This window comes from Entelurus aequoreus, linkage group LG24 (assembly GCF_033978785.1).
Source record: "Entelurus aequoreus isolate RoL-2023_Sb linkage group LG24, RoL_Eaeq_v1.1, whole genome shotgun sequence".
Taxonomy (NCBI): domain Eukaryota; kingdom Metazoa; phylum Chordata; class Actinopteri; order Syngnathiformes; family Syngnathidae; genus Entelurus; species Entelurus aequoreus.
This window is the reverse complement of record NC_084754.1, coordinates 14,592,623-14,616,806: the sequence shown is the minus strand read 5'-3', so window position 1 is coordinate 14,616,806 and position 24,184 is coordinate 14,592,623. Positions and strand designations below refer to the sequence as shown.

At 37.3% G+C, this 24,184-nt stretch overlaps 1 protein-coding gene across 3 annotated transcripts in view; it reads left to right on the top strand.

Moving 5' to 3' along the window:
- The window catches only part of mob2a (MOB kinase activator 2a), a 105,350-nt gene that overhangs the window by 54,455 nt on the left and 26,711 nt on the right, over positions 1 to 24,184 (top strand). The gene's annotated exons all lie outside the window — the stretch shown is intronic.

Sequence of the window (24,184 nt, the reverse complement as noted above, 5' to 3'; positions counted from 1 at the left end):
TGTGTCCACACGTTACATACTGTAGGCCTGAATGAAAGAAACACACACAGAAGTCTTATAAAAGGAGGGTTTGTTCCTAAAGTGTGTTTTCCCTCCTTGGTGACGTATGTGTGGGAGGAACCTGGGCTGTGTGCTGATGCGTCACAACCTCATTAAGGCGAAATGGGCCGTCAGGTCTAATATTAGCATTTTCTCTACCTCCTCCACGTCCATTAGCCAATCAAACTAAGCAGCTGTGATATGATGTGGCATGATTTGTGTGTGTTTTTGCTAAAAAACAAGTCCTTGTTGACCTCCACACCAGCCAGACCAGTCGCCGGTGTTTTAGCTTTCAACACTAGAATTGTGTGGAATAGAGCTTGCCTGCAAGCGCTCCGCCAAACACAGTCTGCACTAATGTTGACCATCCTGTTTAGGACAGAGTGATTGAGCAGTCTGTGATTGTGTGACGTCAAGTAGAATGAAAACAGCACTTAACCTTTATTTTCAGTCCCAAGTCTGGACAGAAGTGTAAACCTAGTGCTAAGACAACATACTGTATTCAACAGCTGGCTAAACATTTACCATGAAGTTCACTTAAGAAGCCACATAGCCACTGAATACACATCAGTTCACCTTGCCAAGACAGTTTGGAACAGTAAACTCTGTCCTGGCTTGCATTTCTACTGCGGGATGTGTATGGAGATTGCTGTGTCAGCTACCAACATAGTGTGACATCATGATATTGTGGTACAGTGTAGACCACCAATAAATTTAATAAAGACCATCACATGGTTGGGTACATCACACTTACGTTGTCTGTAAGAGTGAAACAACATCAACTGGCATTGAGTCGTTTCTTTGTTGTAACCTGCAGTTTTCTACTGACATAATTTTGCATCATTCCCATTTCATTCCATATGGAAGTGATGATGATATCCTGTCAAATAGTCAGCGCACTGCTGTTTGTTGAACACTGCAAGAAAGAGTGCAAGAAAGTTACTTGTTGCAGGTTTTTTCGTATCCTTCACCACTTTGGAGAATTAGAATAAAGACATATAACTTCTTGAGAACTAGCGTATTCTGTTATGTTATGTATTGTGTATATTAACAAGACTTGAACAAATAAAAATTTTATTTGGTGTGTTATTTAGTATCAACCAACAGCATCTGGTATGTCAGTCACAACTAATTTGTTGGTTGAAAAAGACAAGTTAGTCATCTAGTTAGTCATCTATAGCAACCATGTTGCTTATGCTCTTTTCTTCGGGAATTTCGATTCATACACAGTCTACAACTTTCTGTAGAAGCCTCTTGAATTCTCAACTGCAATCTCGTAGACTGGTGTAAAGTGAATAGACAGAAGTTTGCTTGCAAATTTAGCACATTATTAACCAAACCGGATAGATGGCATGTTTGTTGTGCTTAGAAAGAACCAGTATAGTATTTAATTAGTTTGTTGGACTGGTATGTTAAATCTGAAGCCATCTAGTCATGGAAAAATCTATATTCTAGTTCCTTCTGACTGTTAATTTACCATTTCCCTTTTTTTGGTTCAAACAAAGCGTTTCTTACCAAATATTATTATATTAGTTCTATCCCTAACTGAGTTCAATGTTATAATCATGTATCATTTATTGAAGTAGTTGAATAAAAAGTGTACTATGGCTTTAAACGTAAAAAAACACCATGAAGTGCGCTTTCTATATTGCCGCATATAAAGTCTGTGACACAAAATTGCAGACACTTGACTGGTTAATCATTGGCAGTTAGTATTTTGATTGATTATACTGTCTGTTCGGTTTGGATCCAGCGCACATCTTAAAAGCAAGAGGTAGTTTTTGCTCTTTGCTAAATAGTTCTGCATTAAAAGAAATTAAGTGTAATTAAAGTGTACTAGTCAGTGTAGTTTGACCTTAGTTATAACAGTGCCAGCCACGCTCGTCATAGGATTCATTCATTGTATTCTTTTGTCACTCTCACATGATTCTTTATTAAGGTTCTTGTCTACAAAATAACCTTCTTTTTAGGAAAGGTCAATACAGTACATTTAGAAATTTTTGTTTCAAGTGAAGATTGAAAGCTTTATTCCATTATGAGCCTTCCTGTCAATGTCCACTACACAATAACATTCATTTTTCAGATATTAGGACCCTATTTTCCTTCTATGCTATACAAAACATCATAATAACAATGGTATAATACACGGTACATCATAATTGTGAAGTTCAGTGTGTTTGTGATGTACTGTGAGACAGGCTTTATTCCATAACGGCACTAGTTTGTGGGTATGTTCTCAATCGATCAGTTTTCGATTTGGTTATGCCCAGCTTGTAATTGGTTTGAGTAAGTAGGCCTGAATACACTTTAGCAAATCCACATTGGGTCAAATTGTGTCAAACTTGATCAGGGATACGAATACATAAATACCTTGAAAGTGTTTCTTTGAAGGACTTTTCACCTTGTGACCTATAAATTGAACAGTTGCTATCCTCAGAAAAATGCTCATTGTCAGAATAAGCAGATTGAACCTTTTTGATTTTCAAAGAAACATTCCTTTGGAGGTTCTTGCGTCTGTTTCCCCTAATTGAATTTCTGCTTATCATGCATCACGCGACTAAATCAGGCATGCAGTCCATAATCAACAGTTGGAGCTTTTTGCACTCATATTGAGATGGTTCTACTTACTGTAACTTGGGTTAGACAAGACAGTATAGTAGTAACGAGCAGACAATGTAACAAAAACCTGGTGGTCTAGTTACATGATTTGTGGAGTGTGTCAGCCGGAGATCAGACTCAAGTTCTTTATGACTGAACTCATCATACCATAACTTTTAGGACTTAAGTTTTTAGATGTGAAATTTCTGGGAAAAATCCAAGTTTTTAAACATTAATTTTCGCGTCAAAATATCACTTAAGCGTTTCGTAATAAAATCTCAATAAAACCCCGAAAGGGACAAGCGGTAGAAAATGGATGGATGGATAAAAATACGATCTAGACATTTGTTGAACACTTTGTTGGTACTCGCTGTTTCTCTTGAATAAAAACGCCGCATTGAGTTGCAGGACAAACAATATGATAAGCAGCAAAGTAGACAGCCGTCAGCTGTATCTGTAGCCACACCCCCTCGGGTAATATACTTCCGGTGTCGTGACCTCTGTTTACAATCCGTCACCTCAAAAACATGCCTTCTCGCTTGCTACTAATACATGCTCTAGAACTACAACTGGCTCTGAACTAACAGTGTTCGGATTGTAATTAGCCAAACATGATTAGCAGCGAAGTGGACAACCATCAACGTTATGGCTCTGATCGCGATAATGGTTATCTAACTAGCAAACATGTTTAGGTACTCCAAAATAAATAGAAGAAAGAAAGAAGAAAGTTAGGACCATGGTTGAGATCTCCAAAACAAGCTTGCTAGTTTGCTAACCATCTAGCTGGCTTACTCCGTTCGCTCTCCGAGCCACAACGTTGACGTCTGTCCACTTTGCTGCTAAATATATTTGGATAAATACAATCCAAACACTTAGTTCAGAACCAGTTGTAGTTCTAAGTATTTATTAGTAGCCGGCAGGTATATTTTTTGAGGTGACAGATTGTAAACAGAGATATGGTTTCTAAATTTGAAATGTTTTCTGAGTTCTTTGCATGCATGTTATAGAATTTTACATTACATTGTAATGATAATAATGTTAGTAAATTATCTACTAATGAAACTAAAAATTATGTTGTACATTGCATGGGAGCCAAAATAGTTTGGTAGATGAGAATAAATCTAAAGTTAAAAAATAGTATAAAGATGCACCAAATTGCAGAAAATGTAGTCTTGATTTTTTTTTTAAATTACTTTCAATTGCAGCACTTTGTGCTGTTAAAAATGTTCCTCTTTTTTCCCCCTCTGTTTTCCTAAAAGGGTGCTCACATCTCCAAACCCATTTTTCCATGGATTCCATAATTTATGAGGAGGTATTGTGCTTGCAGTATTTTGTCTATTTAAGTCGTGCACTGCACTTACCACAAATGGAAGGACACTTGTTCTCTGACTGTCCACAACTTTAACCTGGTGTCCTGCCACCGCAGACCTGATCTAACACAAGGACAGTTGCATAACCCAGTCATTATGTTTTCTTGCATTCAGGTGCAACTTCATCTTGCTGGCTCATGAGAAGCAGGAAGTGATGACCTTGCACTAACCTCACATATAAATGATAAATGGGTTATACATGTATAGCGCTTTTCTACCTTCAAGGTACCCAAAGCGCATTGACAGTATTTCCACATTCACCCATTCACACACACATTCACACACTGATGGCGGGAGCTGCCATGCAAGGCGCTAACCAGCAGCCATCAGGAGCAAGGATGAAGTGTCTTGCCCAAGGACACAACGGACGTGACTAGGATGGTAGAAGGTGGGGATTGAACCCCAGTAACCAGCAACCCTCCGATTGCTGACACGGCCACTCTACCAACTTCGCCACGCCGCTCCATATGTCCATTTTGTTACATGCACACAATGTGATGCATTTTTTTCAGTCCAGCAAGATTTTATTTAATTAAAAGGAGGAATGCACCTTATGAATAAGTGGTTTGCGATTGTTATGTATTTGTTTGCTATTTGGGCTTACCAGATAAATTGTGTGCAGAGTAAATGTGTGCATGAAACCTGAAAGATAAAGTGTGCTTCAAAGTTGTTGCAGCAGCCCACAGCCCCTTGGAAAAAGAAAGGGGCAGCAGCAAAAAGAAAGCCATTTCAAGGGAGACAGGAAGCGCTTAGGCGTTTCACCTCGTGTTTATCGAGTTTGTCCCAGGAGAGAAGGCCAAAAACGGGTGTTGTAATGCAGTCTACAGACTAGAGAAGGTGGCGTTGACCGTGTGTGTCTGCCACACATTTTCTTGCACAACAGTCAAATATTTCTTGTTCTGCAGTGCCTTTGGCAGTAATGTTGCCACCCTTGATTTGTTTTCATGTTAATCTGCTCTGGAACTATTAGCGCATAAATTAAAGAGGACAACAAGAAAAGGATGGTCATATATCACCCTTGTGACTCCATTTAGTAAGACTCGGCTGCGTGCATCCTGTATAAGGTGATGCTGTGTAATGTTAAAGTGTAAATTTTGCCTATATTTCACAATCATTATTATAATCTTTTTTTTTTTTTTTGCATTCTAAATATTAAATAAATATGATCAAAAGTTTGATTACAAAGGAGCCAATGGCAGCTGCGCAATTTTGCCTGTAAAGCTCTTAAAAAACATCCAAACACCTCCCATTGAGGTTTTATGTACATGATGTAAGCATATATGTAATGTAGTGATGGGCACATTTATAATAACATTTAATATTTCCGTATTTTGATCATTTTAAGCATACGTGGTGCATTAATTTCAAAAATACATCACGTTGGCTTTTTTTATTCTTCATCACTGATTATTATTCACTGCAAACTTCACGAGAGTCAACAAACCTAATAAAACATTACTTATTGGATAAGGTCTGCTGTCATTGGGATTCCGACTGCTAGGATGTGCATATATTCCCATTAAGGTGAAGAATGTCTCATAATCCTCACAAAGAAATGTGAGGAACAAGGGGGGGACAAGCGTCTTTTCGTGTCATCCTTGTCAGTTTTGGGTCCTAAATGGCTGTCAAAGTGTACCAACTTGTCGGAATGCCTACTCAGACATCTAATGTATAAATAGTTCATCTGCGTCAATAGTTATTTATTGGATTTTATCGGCGAAATAGAGGAGATCCCATTGCCTCCGCTGTAAGCGGACTTTTATTTACAAGTTAGAACAGTGGTCCCCAACCACCGGGCGTTGCTGTGGATCGATTGGTACCGGGCCGCACAAGAAATATAAAAGATAATTTATTTATTTATTTTTTTTATTTTTTTATTTTTATTTTTTATTAAATCAACATAAAAAACACAAGATACACTTACTATTAGTGCACCAACCCAAAAAACCTCCCTCCCCCATTTACACTCATTCACACTCATTCGCACAAAAGGGTTGTTTCTTTCTGTTATTAATATTTCTGGTTCCTACATTATATATCAATATAGATCAATACAGTCTGCAGGGATACGTAAGCACACTTGATTGTATTTCTTTATGACCCAAAACAATTTTTAAAAATGCCCCTCCCCCACCCCCGGTCCGTGGGACAAATTTTCAAGCGTTGACCGGTCCGCAGCTACAAAAAGGTTGGGGACCACTGAGTTAGAATACATTTTTTTAAAATCCAGCCATCATGTCTTTCATAATGATTGTGAACTTATCGATAAGCAAAGTTCCCAAAAAAGTGCAGTTCCCCTTTAAAGTAATGTTTTTAACCCAAATGTATTCATAATTGCAAGCAGAATAGTGTCTAACTGTACACAATCTAACACTATTATTTTCCCAAGGTATTATACCTTATATAATGCTGGTGAGGATTTTCAAGCAGCCAGTTTGAAGTTCCAGTTACACGCTAATAATTGTTTTCAATATAACTCCTAAATAGTATTGTCCCAACTATCAATACTTACAAGTCAACACCAACACGCAAATACATCGATACCTGCTTTTTTCAGTATCGTTAATCGTTCCTACCGAAGACTGTACAACACGTGTGACCACAGAGCAGTCAGCGCCGAAGGAGAAGGCATGCTGTCTTTAAAAAATGAGCCAGCGTTTTTCATACATTTATTTAATCCTGTCAGATTTTGCTCTTCTATTTTGCTCTTCCTCACAAACCAAATAATGGAACTGTGGCGGTATGCATTGTAACTCTGCGTCCTAACACGGCAACTGCTTTGCCCAAGAATACAAGACATAGTAGAAGAGATCAGTAGCGGCAATTAACGATGTACTTAATGCATCAAAGGTGAAAAGAGATTAAGTGAAAGCGAAGAGTGAGTCTTAAATTACGCATTTGTTCAGTAATCAAATACAATTGGTCATTAAAGGCAAAATATTCGCTGTGTGAGTGAGAGTGGGCATCTGCCTCCACAAGCCCAGCAGGCAGTGTTACTACCATGTGCAATGCATGCAGAAAACTTGACCAACCTTGTTACAACACAACCTTAATCACTTTATCACTACTGCTAAGAAGACATATCTTAGAGACATTTTTTTCTCCATTTCATCTTATGTGTTTGTGCAGTGATGCAAGACCCAAAATAGACAAAATGCCCGGTCGGGGAAAATGGCACTGGGCATTTTAAAATGTAAATGTTACCATTTTCAAATTATGAAGGTACATACGCTGTCAACGTCATTGCTTCTTGCAAAACTAGTTTCTAGTTAAAATATTGGTCCGGTAGTTACATTGCTAGTAGCGGCTTAACTGCTGATATGCTAGTCGATGTGCTGGCTGCAGTAGCTAGTTTTGCAGAGTCTGTTCGAGGTCTGGCCGATTGTATAATCGTGATGAATTTGTGGTCGATCACACTAATCTGTTGTTAGCATATATTAACCTGATTAACCAAGCATTGGTCAGAAATGTCTGTGACAAGAGCCAGAGTCGACATTTTTCCGCTACAGTTCCGGTTGTACGGTACCGCAGATGTAAACAACTAATTTTTGTTGTTCACCTTATTTAATTTGATTTACTTACTCAGTTTATTAATGAAAAGAGTCTTTAATCTCTAGTTCAATTAATTTTTAGTACAGTGTGTAGGGTTGTCCCTATAACAAAATGTATTTTGATACTTTTCGATACTTTTTAAAATAAAGGCATCACAAAATTTTTTATTATTGTGTTTATTTTAACAGAAAATGTTATGGTACATTAAACATACCTTTCTTATTGCAATTAAAGAACAATGTTGTCTTTAAATAAGATAGTGAACATACTATACAACTTCTCTTTTAGTAGTAAGTAAGCCAACGAGTTACAAAGGCTCCTAATTTGGCTGCTTATGTATGCAGTAAAATATTGTATGCAGTAAAATTTTGTCAAAATGATGAGGGACAAGCGGTAGAAAATGGGTAGATTATTATACTTGTTCATTTACTGTTATTTTTCTGCTTACTTTCTGTTTTACCATGTTCTACCTACACTTTTGTTTAAATTTAATCAGCACTTATTATTCTGTTGTTTAGCTACTTTACATAAATTTTGGCTGATACTACAAATGTTGGTATTAATCCAAAACCAAGCAGCTACAGGGTCATACATTGGTGATAATTAAAGTTCTCCTAAGTTCATGGACGTATTTCCTGACTTTTAACAATAAAAAAAAAAAAAATTTTGTGATGATAAAAAAATATTGGCTTTTGTACTTTGTATTGTTACAGTCGATGTCTGTGTAGATCAGGGGTCACCAACGCGGTGCCCGTGGGCACCAGGTAGCCCGTAAGGACCAGATGAGTAGCCCGCTGGCCTGTTCTAAAAATAGCTCAAATAGCAGCACTTACCAGTGAGCTGCCTCTATTTTTTTAATTTTATTTATTTACTAGCAAGCTGGTCTCACTTTGCTCGACATTTTTAATTCTAAGAGAGACAAAACTCAAATAGAATTTGAAAATCCAAGAAAATATTTTAAAGACTTGGTCTTCACTTGTTTAAATAAATTCATTAATTGTTTTACTTTGCTTCTTATAACTTTCAGAAAGACAATTTTAGAGAAAAAATACAACCTTAAAAATTATTTTAGGATTTTTAAACACATATACCTTTTTACCTTTTAAATTCCTTCCTCTTCTTTCCTGACAATTCAAATCAATGTTCAAGTAATTTTTTTTTTTTTTATTGTAAAGAATAATAAATACATTTTAATTTAATTCTTCATTTTAGCTTCTGTTTTTTCGACAAAGAATATTTGTGAAATATTTCTTCAAACTTATTATGATTAAAATTCAAAAAAAATATTATGGCAAATCTAGAAAATCTGTAGAATCAAATTCAAATCTTATTTCAAAGTCTTTTGAATTTCTTTTAAAAATGTTGTTCTGGAAAATCTAGAAGAAATAATGATTTGTCTTTGTTAGAAGTATAGCTTGGTCCAATTTGTTATGTATTCTAACAAAGTGTAGATTGGATTTTAACCTATTTAAAATATGTCATCAAAATTCTAAAAGTAATCTTTATCAGGAAAAATTACTAATGATGTTCCATAAATTATTTTTTAAAGTTTTTCAAAAAGATTCGAATGAGCTAGTTTTTCTCTTCTTTTTTTCCGTTGAATTTTGAATTTTAAAGAGTCGAAATTGAAGATAAACTGTTTCAAAATTTAATTGTCATTTTTTTCCCGTGTTTTCTCCTCTTTTATACCGTTCAATTAAGTGTAAATATCATTAATTATTAATAATAACATAGAGTTAAAGGTAAATTGAGCAAATTGGCTATTTCTGGCAATTTATTTAAGTGTGTATCGAACTGGTAGACCTTCGCATTAATCAGTACCCAAGAAGTAGCTCTTACTTTCAAAAAGGTTGGTGACCCCTGGTGTAGATCCACCCACAGCATTTTTTTTTTTACATTCAGGAGTGCTAGTTTGCTGTTAGCAGTTAGCTATTGTATCTTCATAAGATTTGTAGTGAAGCATGTTTAACTATTCCTTGTCCTGCTGGAATGATGCTTGTAAGAAACTTCCTTTGTCGCCATGGAGGCAAGGATTAGTGATTTAGAAGTAGTTAAAACACTGCAGACTGTGGATGGATGTTAGCCGCTAACTAGCTTGCCATGTTTTAAAGCACCTCTTGCAGAGAAGGGCTTCAGTAATTAAAGCTTCACTTTTATTTTTAGTTATTGAGCCAACATGCGTCCATTCTGTCTCTTCAGTTTTCACACTGTTTCTGCTTGTAAGTACTGCGTGCGTGTGCTTTGCCTAGCATGCGCCTCTGCTCGTTTTGCCAGCACGACTTGACGACAGCGTGCTGTAATGTCTGTTTGAAAAAAAAAAGAAGTAACGGTATTATTCAGAGGCAGCATAGTACAGATATTGGTTCATTAGTACCGCAGTACTTTATTAGTAACAGTATACCATACAACCCTAACAGAGAGTGGAGCGGAGTTGCTCGTATTCTGTCATCCAATCACAGATGTGTTTACAACCAAATCATTTGGGGAGAGATACTCACAAGCACATGCACTTTTTGAGTTATGAGTTGGCAATCTTCTCAAAAATATATCTTTAATTGTTCTTGATATAAAAGAAAAGTGTTGATGGTAAATATCAATGAATAGATATTGCAGTGGGGCAGGGACTCAAATAGCTCCATGTGCTGCTTCAAGGGCATTCATCTATTGACTGGTGTCTCCTTTGTATCTATCTCCCTGTGTCCCATTATGACTACAGCAGCATCTGCTTGCACCACTTCCTTCCCTCATGCATTGATGTGCCATATGTAGATGGAAGCCATGCTTTTTGTCTCCCCTGCCTTTTGTCAGGTGCCAAATGAGTTTGCATGCATGGTGATTTGATTCTTTCTTTTTGTTACACATTTTTCTATCGCAGAAAAGAGACTGCATTTGACAGGTGTCACGTCGCGTTCATTGTCCTAACAGCTATGTCTCTAAGCAGTAAAACATGAGAAGAGTTTATCCAGGAAATTTAATTTAAAAAACGGCCTTTTCTTTTCTTTGTTTTCAAGTATTTCCCCTCCCCAGTCCAACCCTTTCCTTTTCTTTGTCACAGCCTCAACACAGGAACATGTGCTGTTGCCTTGTCTCATCACAACACTAGTTGTGTTTCTACCTTACCTCTGCCAAACACTTATGCACTGTTTTGTTGTCTGATTAACCACAAAATACCCCTGATCCATGCAGACTCTATGACTTGATTTTCAGTCATTACTTACATGTTGCCAAAAAATAAGAAATCTGTCCCATACTGGCAGGCCCGGCCCTAACCAATCTGGCGCCCTAGGCAAGATTTTAGGTGGCGCCCCCCCACTTCGGCAGTGAAGTGTATATACTCACAAGAAACCGAATAGCTTTGTCTTTGACCTTTTTTTTTACTTAAAGAAAGCAAATTAACAATCAGAATAGTTAACAAGATTTAAAAAAATATGGATAAATAAATGAATACAAAAAATAAAAAATGAATATATGAAATACAATATTTTTTACATACATAAACACAAAATAAAACGTGTCAACAAGTTGCATAAAATAAATTAAAAATACAATATAAATAAGGCACTGCACAAAACAAGATATCAAACCAGTATTACTTTAACAACTATATTACAAAAAAAGGGGATCCTACAGAGTTCTCTATTTGTGCTTTTTAATATTGCATTAACTAGAATGACTTACAAATTACTGTACACCAGGGAGTACTGTAATTACCTAACGTTACATTATTATTTTCCATAACAATTTAGCCCCCTCCACAATATTAACCCGACGTTAAAACAGAACTAGCTATTTATTGATTAGCAATTGCCGAATCATGTAACATTAGCTTAATGCTAAAAAGACAGGTTACTATCACATTCTGTAACAGACAAATAATTTCATGTAGGCTAACGTTACCTACCTGCTACCTCTGTCTTTTTCTCGTTTCTCCCCTTCTTTTCTCCCCTGGGCACCTGACAGTTTTGGCCGTTTTGACATCTTGAGTTGATATTTTTATGTGGTGACGTCCAAAAAGAGTCATGATACGGGAAGGGAGGGGGCGCACCGTGCCGGGGGAGGGGGGGCGTAATGTTGTAACAAATAATATTTCTATTAAATAGGCTTTACTTTGCATTTTAATTAACGTGGGATTATTTTATGTATTTAGAAATAATAGTACCAACTTTTTTTTTTTCCTCCAACATTTGTGGCACTGGCGTGGCGCCCCCTGATGGACAGCGCCCTTAGCATTTGCCTATACGGCCTATGCCACGGGCCGGCCCTGCATACTGGGGAAAAACAGTTGTAGCCTGAAAGTTACAGGGGGAAATGTTATAGGTGCACTCATGAATCTATTTGGTGGTAAATAAAGTCCCATGCCTTTGTGTCAAGTACCTGGACACAGAGGCCCATATACATTAGCTTCACTCTGGGCTCAATCTGTCATTTTTTCCACCCGCTTGGTTTTTGGATTGCTAATCTTTTGGCCACCTTAGTCCCATACCTTCTCTTCACGACCAAGCCTCCTTGGGTGTGACCACTTCCTAGCCCTCACATCATGTCCAGTCTCAGTGAAACCTAGACAATGAACCAGAGTTTCCTCTGCATTCAGTAGGCGGTTAGATCTCGTCTAGTCATCTTGGGCCTGGCGGACCCTTTCAACTCTTTCTTTTTTTTAACCCCATACTCACATCAGTGAGACAAAAGCACTAGAAAATACTTAAACAGAATACTGTATGGAGAAAAAATATTAAATACACGTGAAGTTGTTTTATTAGTTTTCATGTAGCACATTGTGTACTCGGCTGAGGTTGTACAGCCTGTACTCTGGTTTGAACTACTATGGGTTGTTGTGATAAGCACAGCAGCAGATGTGTGATGAGATGTTCAGAGAGGCAGACTCTGAGACCTTCAGCTGCTATGACCATTGCAGTAATACTCTTCAAGATACTATTGTATAGTATGCAAATTATTCTAAATAACTGCTTTAGAAACTATCAGTGTAGTGGCACAAAGGCTTTCTTGATATGTTTATATCATCTGAATTTCCCCCAGGGATCAATAAAGTACTTTATATTCTATTATATTCTATTATATGTTTATATAAGGCTGTAGGGGTGTAATGGTACATGTATTCATATCGGAATTAGCAAGAACCTTCGTATTGGTACATCTTCCTAATCATCACACATTAAAGTGTGCCTTGCATTCGGCGGGGCGCATCTTTTTTGATATACAAATGCAGTGTAACCCACTGCTCAGCCTTTGGATAGCAGGAATAAGTATTCAAGGAAGTATATTGTTATACCAGCACAAATGAGACACGTGAGATGGCACGGACTTGAGGTAGAAAGTAAACTAGAACTAAATTTGGCTTTGACGTTGCTGTAAAAGGGCTATTCAACTGACGGCTCGTGAGTTCAGTTAAAAAAACCTTGGAAGCTTAACATTTTTGCAGCAGATTACCAAAAACCCGTGAGCACTGTCATATAGATGATCTTTGACTTATTTTGCTGTGGGTCCTTAAAAACAGCAGTGTTTCTATAGACAGGGCTACTTTTTTCTGAATTTCGTAACTCTGACAAAATAGACAGGCAAAAATGTTTGCTTAGGATGCTGGTTCTTAGGCTTATACAAAATTAGAATAACAGCGAAGGAAAGAAGTCTGGCCCCAAGGTCCATAGCTTTCTGGAAATGTGTCCCCCAAAACAATTTACTGTAGATGAATAGCCTCGCTTTAGAATTTCTCCCCCCTTCTGTTTGGGAAAACTTTGCCTTTCAGTGAGATACGTAAACGAACAAATAAAAGTGGATAAGAAGAAAGCAGTATGCTGTCATTGTTAAGTCGACAACGGGAACAGCGCTACAAACTATTAATGCTGCTGCTGCACATTAGCCAGCAAAGGACTTTAATCAACTAAAGAGAAAATAACCATTCACACTGCTCAAACTCTACTGTTGTACTTTCATTGCATTTTCCTATAAAGAATAGCTGAAAACAAGTGTGTTAAGTGTGTTTTGTCAAACGAAAGGACATTTTGTCTAAGAATTTGGCATTGTTTGACTCAATCATTGTCATATACGGCCAAATACTGAACAACTTATTTACACATGCAGTTAGTTTATAAAATATCCCTTAATACTAAATAATTGCAAACATTCAATTGTGTCTCTAAAAGCAAATTTAGTTCAGTTCCACTCACTGTTATTTAATGTGTGTGTTACTAAAATAAACAACAAAAGAAACAAAACTAGAGTGTTTTAAACGATCAACAACTACGTTCACATTCTTAATAAGTGAGGCTATACTTTCATGTTGTGTGGGTGAGCAAGCAGGTTGTAAGTCTGAAAGAAGACATATTTTAAAACGGATTCTGTCAGGCGATATCTGATCATGCCAAGTGTTTCCCGACTTTCCCGACAGTAATAACACCACTGTGTTATTACTGTTAGTGTCTGAGCATGGCCTCAGAGAGTGCAGGCTTCTTGTTATATAACATCCCGAGAAAGACAACAAGCCCACTAATTTAATTGGGACTTATATATCCAAGCCAGGGGTTTCCAAAGTGCTTTCCGGTGTTTATTTGTGGGCCACAGCTTGTTTTTTATTGGTTCACAAAAAATCCTAAAGACAAAATAAACATGTCCAAGATTAGAACATCACACTAAAAATTAAACACATAAATGGCTCTTGCTCTAATTCCCCCCAAAATTGGAATCTAAAAAACCAAAATGTACTACAATCTGTGCGCCTTACCGTACTGTATATGGTCTTTGATGGTTTCCGTGTGTCCTGTTACGATAAACGTGTACACATTTCTAAAAAGATATGGTAAGTTTTGGAGTATGTGAAAGCCCTCAAAAAGGTTTCAGTTGGCGCAATAATATTAGTAAAGAAGAAGAATACATTAATAAATAAAACACAATTTTACACTAATTTACTTTGTTAGCTACAACAAAAAGCTAAGTTGTAGATGTTTTGTTCAGATAGTTTAGCATATTTTGATTAGTATTAATATATTTAATATACAAAATGTATCAAAGTGATCCCTGCATCCTTCAATTTTTATGTATGTGGCCTTTGCTTGAACAGGTTTGGACAACCCTTACCTAAGGCAAAAAAAACCACAGACTAATCTTTTTAACTTTCATCATGCTCTTAAATAAAAAATAATAATATTGCTTTCCATTGTAAAAGGAAATATCTCTACATTTTAGTCACATCCTCCATGGTCATGTCTGTGTGGTGCAAGTTGTATTTAAGAATAAACTACAAACATTAGCATTCCCTTCTGTCAGAAATTGGTGCCAAAATGCTTTAACTTGGGAGTTATTGATGCGTCAGGGCTCCCATGCACAGCCATAAAGTAGTAAACACAACTTCATGCAAACCTGTTAGCTTAACTGTTAGCAGATAAGTGACCTGTATGTTTCCTCAAAATCAAACTGGCATTGCTTTATGGTTTTGGGCAGTGAAAAGAGAGCTCTGTTAATGCTAAGGTTAATCATACCCCACCTCATACATGCATACACTTCCTGTGTAAACATGGGCGCTACCCCAAACATTTTTCTTGCCACCCCTTCTTTGCTTCCTGCGTATTCCATGATGAGCTTTCTCCAGCTTTTTCCTCAACACACACCAATACAAGCATGTTTTCTTGCAGCCCATGCCTTATTTTTATACTTGCACCTCTCCATTGATGTCATAAATTACGAAACAGAATCTCAAATCACCTCCTTTTTGGCATGATAATTAAATACAATTAATTATACAGAGAACATTTAGGCTGTAAGAAACTATCAAATTTGGATATTTGGCCTTAAAAGACCTGAGAAAGTGCTCTATTCTGGAAATATGTCTTAAAGGAGTCATGTTATGATTTTTTTGTACATTTAAAACACAACCTTGTAGTAGTCTACATAACATGCAATAGTGGTTCTTTGGTCAGAATTTTGCATTGATTATGTGGGCGTTTTGTAGGCTGCCTATTTACGTGCGTCCCTTTTGACAGCGTCTTCTCCCCGTTAAGCCTTGTTGTAGTTTTTAGCACTTCCATATTGAGTCTGCTGACGGATGTAGACTAGAACTATATGCTACTTTGTATTAGAAATGGTAACAGCTGAGAATGCATGTGCATGTACAAGCCGCGCCACAACAAGAAGATAAGAGAAAAAGAAGGAACCTGTAGACTACAATGGCGGGCTCGCGATAAGCTCCTCGGGTAAAACTTTACCATGTATATATCTGCTGACATGAAGGAAGAAAGGCAAGATTGTTTTTTAAATTACTCCGACATTTCTCCATGGTTTGATTTCATATTTACAGGACTTATGCATATTTCAAATACACAATAGGCAAGACAAGTTTTTTTTTTTTCACAATAGTACACTTTAAGGATGCTGACGTTTATAAGTGCCAATGTGTGTGTCTCAAAACAAGACCCTGTGTGAACATCCACCCCCTAGTAATAAAACATGGAATGGAAAAGCACAATAGAACATTGTTAGTAGTACATCTTAGACGTTGCCTTTACTCCGATGCCTTGGAAGGGTCCATGCTAATGTGTCTTGTTTTCCTCACATGACTCAGGTTTATCCTTGTTTAGTCATCTGACTAAATTATTTGGACACTCCCATTTTATGCCAGCAGGTGACAGCATTGATCTCACACTTGATAGTTGCTAGTCACTGTGGATCAGTGTGTGAAAATTGCACTATCCAAGCCACAGTGCACACTGTTGTGATCCAGTAAATGTCGTAATATCAAGGTAGTGCTTTGGTTTGGTTTGTTTGGTTTATGTTTGGTTCAGAAATGTTCTGAACTTTTCGCAGTAGCTGGAATGAAAACAGATCAGCATTTTTTTCTTGTGTGCTTGCATCAGCGCCAAGGTCATTGTAACCGTGCTATGAAAAGCTATGTTCTTTCCCCTTTTTTGAGGGATTATTTGAGTTCTGGGAAACGTTTCCATTTGGTAAAGCATAATGCCATGCTTAAGTCATGCACACATTTACATTACACAGTATTGATGTTGAAATGTACCTACATTTTGTATTGATTAGAGAGTGGTGAGGTCTTTTACTTTCAAACCTCAAAACTCCTCACAACTAATAACCCTAATACTTTGACCCTATTGCAATTAGCAGGACAGAAAGCCTCATTATTACTTCTTTTTTATCTGCAAAGCCACATTCGGTTTGCCCTCTAAACACCTGGGAACCAAGGGCATGACACTTCTTATTCCAGAGTTCACAACCTCTCCTGCCTCTTCTCTAACTTGACCGTTAACCCTTGTCTGTTTCGTGACAAACGTTATAGCTGACCCTGCACCTGAACTCTCACAAACATGCTCGTGTGTGTATGCTCTAAAACTTGACAGACAAGTGTTAGGCTGCCCGAGTGGTGAATAATGGGATGCGCTGAGACTCTCCCCGGTTAAGGAATGTAGCAAGGAGGAGTGCAGTGTTCGTCCAGGGCATGCTGTGACAAGCTCCCACACTGAGGCAAACTCGATCGCTTCTCCTCACCACTCTTCTGTCTGTTAATACACTCATTTACTGTCACTGTTTTTCAATGTCATTTTTCACTTTACTGTCTTATTTTTAATTGTATTTCTTTCCACTCTCTTGATATGGCCTCTCCCCACTCAGGCCCATTCCTGTAGCTATCATGGTGTTTATTCTATGCAGTATCCATAGTGATGCTGAGTTATGAACTTGCGGACATAAGTCTGGTATTTCTCATATCCTGTCTAATCATTTTGATAAATCTCTTTCTCCAGAACATTGCCTGATGTAGTGCTGCGCTACTTTTCTGACTTTTTGGCAGACTTTATCTGGAGTTAATGCCAGCAACTGTTATTGGCTCAAGAAAGAGCCAAACTAATTGTAATTTTCCGATTTAATTCGGATTCCTTTTTTGAGATTAGTGTTTATTTCTACTGTTGAGGCAGTCGTTGCACACAGCTACCTGTCAAACAAGATAAAACACATCTGTTCTTCAACTGTATTTCATGTTGTTGTTAGTTCTCCCTGTTTCCTCTTTGTTTAGGCTGTATGATCAGGGTTATTTGGCATGTCTCAGCATGAAGCCCTTCCCCTACAGGAATGTAGAGCAAAGATTTCAAGCCAGAGAGACAGAGAGAGAAGAGTGCAAGACCGACCAATGCTAAAGCCTAAAAAGTAGAAGGAGTTGCTCTTTTAAAAAAAAAAAAGACTGGTGCTGGTTGGTGCACTGTTCAGTGTCTAAGCACAAGTGTGAGTGTTTTTAGTTATAGTTGAATAGTTTGGTCATTAAGATATAGACTTTGACTCACCTGTGCCTTGTTGTCACCTCATCAGAACTGAGCTGTACAGAATGCTTCATAAAGATGTTCTATACAATTCACATACATCTTTTTCATGTGGTGATGTTTACTGCTTTCGTTCACAACCATTATGCAAGACAAGAAGACAGATGTATTTTTTGTATGCATTTTAACTCGTAAATAAAAGTCTGCCTATAATGGAGTCAATGGGAGGTCCTCTAGTTTGCCCATAAAGCCCTCTCAATAACCATCCAAAAAACGCCAACAATACTCCATTTACATCTCGTGACTTCAATGTTACCCAAATATTAGTGATATTGTTATAAGCGCTAACGCAGACAAACTATTATAGCAGCTTCGCTATCACAGAGAGCTAACTAACTTTTGTGGCTATGTTGACATCATCAGCTGGTGAGCTGCTTCCTCGCCTCGGTGCTCATGAAAGTTTATTCTAGATAATAAATCATGCCTCTCACCTTGATAGTAGAGGGTTGAGGACATAATCCCACAAGTTTGTCAACTTTGGCATCCAATTTAGACCCGGGAATGGTGAGAAAGACACGAAAAGACGCTAGGTTCTGCCCTCCTTTTTTCTCATCTAAACGGTAATATATGAACAACCCATCTGATCCCAGTGACAGCTGACATTGTACAGTAAGTGATGTATAGTTATGTGTGTTGGCTCTAATGAACTCTGCAGTGAGTAGTAATCAGTGATGTTAAAGCTCCACTTAAGATTGTTCAGTTTAGTTTGATTTTGACAGCGCCACTGGACCAAAGCAGTAGTGTTTTTCCTGAAGGAAGACCACATTTCCTATGACGACCAGTGCATAGTCTTGCAAATTGTCAGAAACTACTGTCATGTTCATACAAACTGACACGATAATACAACAATGATTCAATATGACTGATCTTTGCACAGTACAGACCTACATATTTTACTCAAACTTTATATTTGCGATTTGCAGTCATCGCATTTTGTCTTTATACTGTACTTCTGAGTTTGTTGCTTGGCTGGTCGTGTTAATGTGGAACTGCGAACTATCAAGCTGGTGGATGTTTTTTGCTGCCACGCAAATTTCCCATAGCTAACATTAGCATTATCATTTTGGTTTGAGCATCGACAATTAGTTACTAGTCCAGCAGGAACAGAGCCAAGGTAGTATCGGTATGAAATCCCTCCTCGTCTTTGAGCTCACGCCAGCGAGTAAAAGCTAATGTTTTTCCTTGACTGTTCTTCTATCCAGGTTGCCTCCCTTTTTTTTTTTGTCTCCTCAGACAAAACTTTTCGTTTATTTGGTTGTTTTGCAGCTTCTGCCATAATAGCAGTAATTGCACGTAGGCATTTGCATCAACTTCGGTCCTCGCAACGAATGGGGAAAGGGGTAGTGACGTATGCCGTAAAGCAAGTCAGCACATTTGTAGTTTTTTGTGTGGCAGGGTCCCTGCCACCTTCCTCAAAGTTCCTATCACTATGACAGATGTATTATCCTCAAAGTTAAGAAAATATTTTATATAGTTTGTAAAGTTACTTAGCGCTGGAAAGGAAAAAGTGAATGCTTTGATCCGTTTATAAAATTAACGCGGCCCTGCATGCTTAAAATGATCAAAATACATAAATATTACACGCTATTATGAATGTGCCTCTTACTACATTACATATATACTTAGAGCGTGTATATAAAACGTTGATGGAAATGTTTGGATATTTTACTAAGCGCTTTTTAGGCAGAATAGAGCGACTCCTATTGGCTACATTGTAAAAAGACTTTTGCTCACATTTATTTACTAGTTAGAATGCATGAAAAACAAAAAAAAATGTGTGCTTGTCTTACATAAGGATTGTGAATGATAGGCAACATTTAAAAAAAACTGCAGTTCCTCTTTAATATTACAAAATCTGCCTTTTAAAGAAGAACTGCAATTTTTTGAGAATTTTGCCTATTGTTCACAATCATCATGAAATACATGATTTTTTTTTTTTTAATGCATTCTTAGTATTAAATAAAAATACTATCAAATGTCTGCTTACAATGAAACCTATGAGAGCCATTCAGTTCTGCCTGCCTATAAAGCCCCTAAAAAAACATCAAAACACCTTCTACATGATGTAAGTATACAGTATATGTAATGTTGTAATGGGCCCATTTTTAATAACATTTAATATTTGCGTATTTTGATCATTCATACACTGCGCATTCATTTCAAAAACGCATTACGACTATTTCTTTTTTTCTTTTCTGCATCACTGATTTATTCTCACTGCAGACTAAGCGAGCAGACAAACATAATAAAACATCACTTACTGTGCAAGGTCTGCTGTCATTAGGATGCAGAGTTCTAGGATGGTGATATATTCCGATATAGATAAAAAATGTCTCATAATCCTCTCGAAGAAACGGTGGTGGGCAGGCGTGGGGTAACAAGCGCTTTTCGTGTCGTCCTCGCCAGTTCCAGGTCCTAAATGTCTGTCATAGTGTCCAAACTTGTCGGATTATATGCTTAGCCATCTACTTTTCAGGTGAGAGGCATGATTTATGATCGATCTACAATAAACTTACAGGGAAATGAGGAAACAGACAACTTGATGATGTAAACATAGGGAGAGACATGAAAGTGATCACGTCGCCGCTAAAAATTATTTGTCTGTTAGCGCTTATAATAACATCATTAATATTTGGTTAATATTAAAAACACAAAATGTTAATTGAGTATTGTTGGCGCGTTTTGAATGGTTATTTATCTGATTTTATGAGCGGAATTGGTGCCGCTGTAAGCGGACTTGTATTTACAATTACGGTATTTAATATTTAGAATGCATTAAAAAAAATCAATCTGTCATGTCTTTAATAATGATTGTGCACGATAGGAAAAATTCCCGAAAAAACTGCAGTTCCCCTTTAAATTTTAATAAATCTGTCTTGAAAAGTAGATGGTTTTGCTTGGGTTATGTTTTTTTCTTTTCTTGTTATTAGAGTTTAGGTCGTCGGGTTCAGTAGCAAAACTAGTTTCCTGGCCTCGTTGACCTTTTATTCAGGTCCATAGAAAACCCAGGGGCTCTAAAGGCCTTCAGTGTGCACTGTTTTTTCTGGCTAAGACCTTGCCTAAACACACTGCACACACCCAGAATGCTGGCCCAAGGGATACCATGGGGGGAGTATTCCGGGGCTACATGTGTGCAGTTGAATTAACGAGATTATTTATGTACTTGCATTTTTGTAGTCTGCACTTTGATTCTTATTGGTGTGTCAGTTGCTGATATATATTGATTGGTACTATTTTTTGTCACCTAGGCCACAAATAATTTATTACTGTGCAAATATTATTAATGGATTAGATTTTATACAGCGCTTTTCTAAACATTCAACGCACTTCACAGAGACCCTTCATGTAGTTATGTTGTTTGTGTTGATTATAAGCACTATTACATAATAACAACCAATTTCCAATTAACCTTATTTCAGGGAACATTTTGGGACATTTTTGAAAATTCCATCAAAATTTGACCTCAACTGTTATGTTGATAACAAACACACAAACAAACCCTGGCGTAAACAAAATCTCTTTTGCAGAAGTAAGAAAGTATGCATCTTTCGTCTCGATTGTTTTCAAGCCGACACAGAGCCAAGAGCCAGCGGGTTACGTCACACCGCACAGAAGGAAATCACCCAAAAAAACTGCGCCGCAGTAAATCCGCGTAAACTGAAAAGCTACTTGATATATTCTCAATCCATCTATCCCTCCATTTTCTACCGCTTGTCCCTTTCACTGTCGCGGAGGACCTGGAGCTTATCCCACCTGCCCTCAGGTCGCCACCTCATAAACCTTCACTTTTAGAAAATATATTTGAAGTTAGCAAAGCTAAACACCAATTTGTGGGATATTTTAAATTATTAAAAGTTAAATTGTTAATTAACTTTTCTGAGTAACAGCATTTAAGGGAAAAGCGGTAGAAAATGGATGGATGGATATAAAAATGTCCGCTGTTGAAAGAGACTACGCAGAACATTGTTTTACAGTTGTTACACTAGATCAGGGGTGTCCAAACTATGGAATGCGGGCTAGAGCCTACCTCAGCTGCAGGGCCAACACAGATAGGCAATTACATTAATTATCCAGTATATTAATTATATATCCATCATATCAATGTAAAATATAAATAAAATATATATATATATATATATATATATATTTTTTTTTTTGCGGTAACTTTGGACATCCCTGCACTAGATGTTTACATTGTCACTTCAAAGACACTCAACTGTGAGTTTCATTTTAATATTTGCTTGAAACTAGGGATGGTCCCGCACAATGATATGCACTTTGTTGTAATAAATATGATTACAAGATTTGAGAATCATTTTTGTGTTCAATTACACTTAGTGTTTATCAAAAAAGTTCTGCCACTTCATTTCACACACTATGGCATTATTAAGGAATTGTTTTTATTTATTTTTTTACATATACCGCAATAATATTGTACTATGGCCTTATTTCTGTACCTTGAGATTTTGATACGGTTTCATCCCTATTATTGAACAGTTTTGCCTTTAATTACAGAGACCAGACTTTGTAGCTGTACAAATGTGTTTTATTTAAACAGCCCGTCTCTGCTGGTCATATTGGGATACAAAAAACACTGTTGGAGATACGTTATCAAACTAATTATCTTGAGGTGTACAATCACAACAGTAGCGTTGTTGTCTGCCACACGGATCCACAGTTGACCATTTTCATTATTTAAACGGAAATAATGTTGTCTCTTTCAAACGTCCACATTGAGGCAAATGTGTTCATTTACAGATTCCCCAAGACTGTTGTGTAAAACAAATGCCAGGGCAAGATTATTTGTATCCAGTATAAGTTGAATGCCCCATAAGTGGAATGTGAGGAAGTTCTCGAATTTGTAATATTAAAGTGTATGTCATTGTGTTTCAAGCTATGACTAGCTAGTTGTAGTAGCAACTTCTCCGCTGCTACATCCATCTGCATCTGCTCCGATTGTGACGCATTAGCTCCTGGCCTGAAACCAGTGTTTTCTTTGTCTCTCTTATGTGGAATGACCACTTTTGAACCTAACCTGTCAGGTCAGCCAGTCATTTCTCTCACAGCAGAATAGGGAATAGAAGCTAGCAACAAAAAAAATATCATTTTAATTTATTTATGATACGATTGCTCATCGCTTTAGCTTTTCGGGTGTTTTAAATATTTGCTGTCAAGTATTTCCTCACTGGATAAGAAAGGTTTTTTACCATGGGTTTTTGACATTCCACCACAGCGTATTCATTTCAACACATGCCTCAGAACTGTGGTGTTCTGACGTCAACGCAGTAATGATTTGAATTGCTAGCATTTCTTTTTCCACCGCTGTCTTTGTTTTCATTGTGCTATCTGTTTGGCTGAGCAGTTATTACTGCTGCTTTTGCGTGCATCAGCATTTGCATGCACCTTAGGCAAATTCACACTTGATAAAAATAACTTCTCATCATTCGACAGCACTAACCTTAAGTGAATGTACTATAAATAATGGCATCAAATATACTTGCATATTGTCAGTGTCGAACTGTAGTCTTAACTCAGCATATTCAGGTTGGCCATAACTGCACATTTTTTTAGCAGTATTTACTGAATAAACACAGCTGTAATTCTGACTATATTGGTATCACAAGATAAATAAAACATCACACACACACTGAGAAGAAGCCATTAAACCTTTAAATATGTATCTTAAAGCGTTGGAAAACTAACATCGGCAATGACTTCTCCACTGATAGAAAGCGGCGATCGTAACATAAGTTAGAGTGGAAGCGCATGACACTATCAGTATAAAAGTATCTGTATAATCATAGAAAATTCTTAATAAGTAGTCTAACTTATTTGTGGCGATCCAAATGTACCTGTGGCAGGCCGCCACAAATAGAAAACTGTATGAGGTAAACACTGCATGCTTTTCTTTTTGAAGATGTATATAGATGCAATATAACGTCTGGCTATAGCAGGTGGCCAAGTTGTGTGGTGTCATATATTGGCTGCACTGGGGGAAAAAGGTAACTATGTAGCATTGGCAGAGAAAGAAGTGTCTCACAATGGAATGTGGCTGTTACTTTCCATCCACGTCAGATGTTGCGTAAGCCTTTGCCCAGGGGTCTAAGTTGTGGAGCTCAATAGCACCATTCATGTCGCCACCTCTTCTTTTAGCCTGAACCTGACAATATACAGGTTAGGGGATATATTACCTTTTTATGTTACCTTTTTAAGCAAAAACAAAACTCTCCTTGAAATAATAAGAAAAAAATGGCAGACCTTCGTCAAAGGGAAAAATGTAAAATGATAAAGACACAA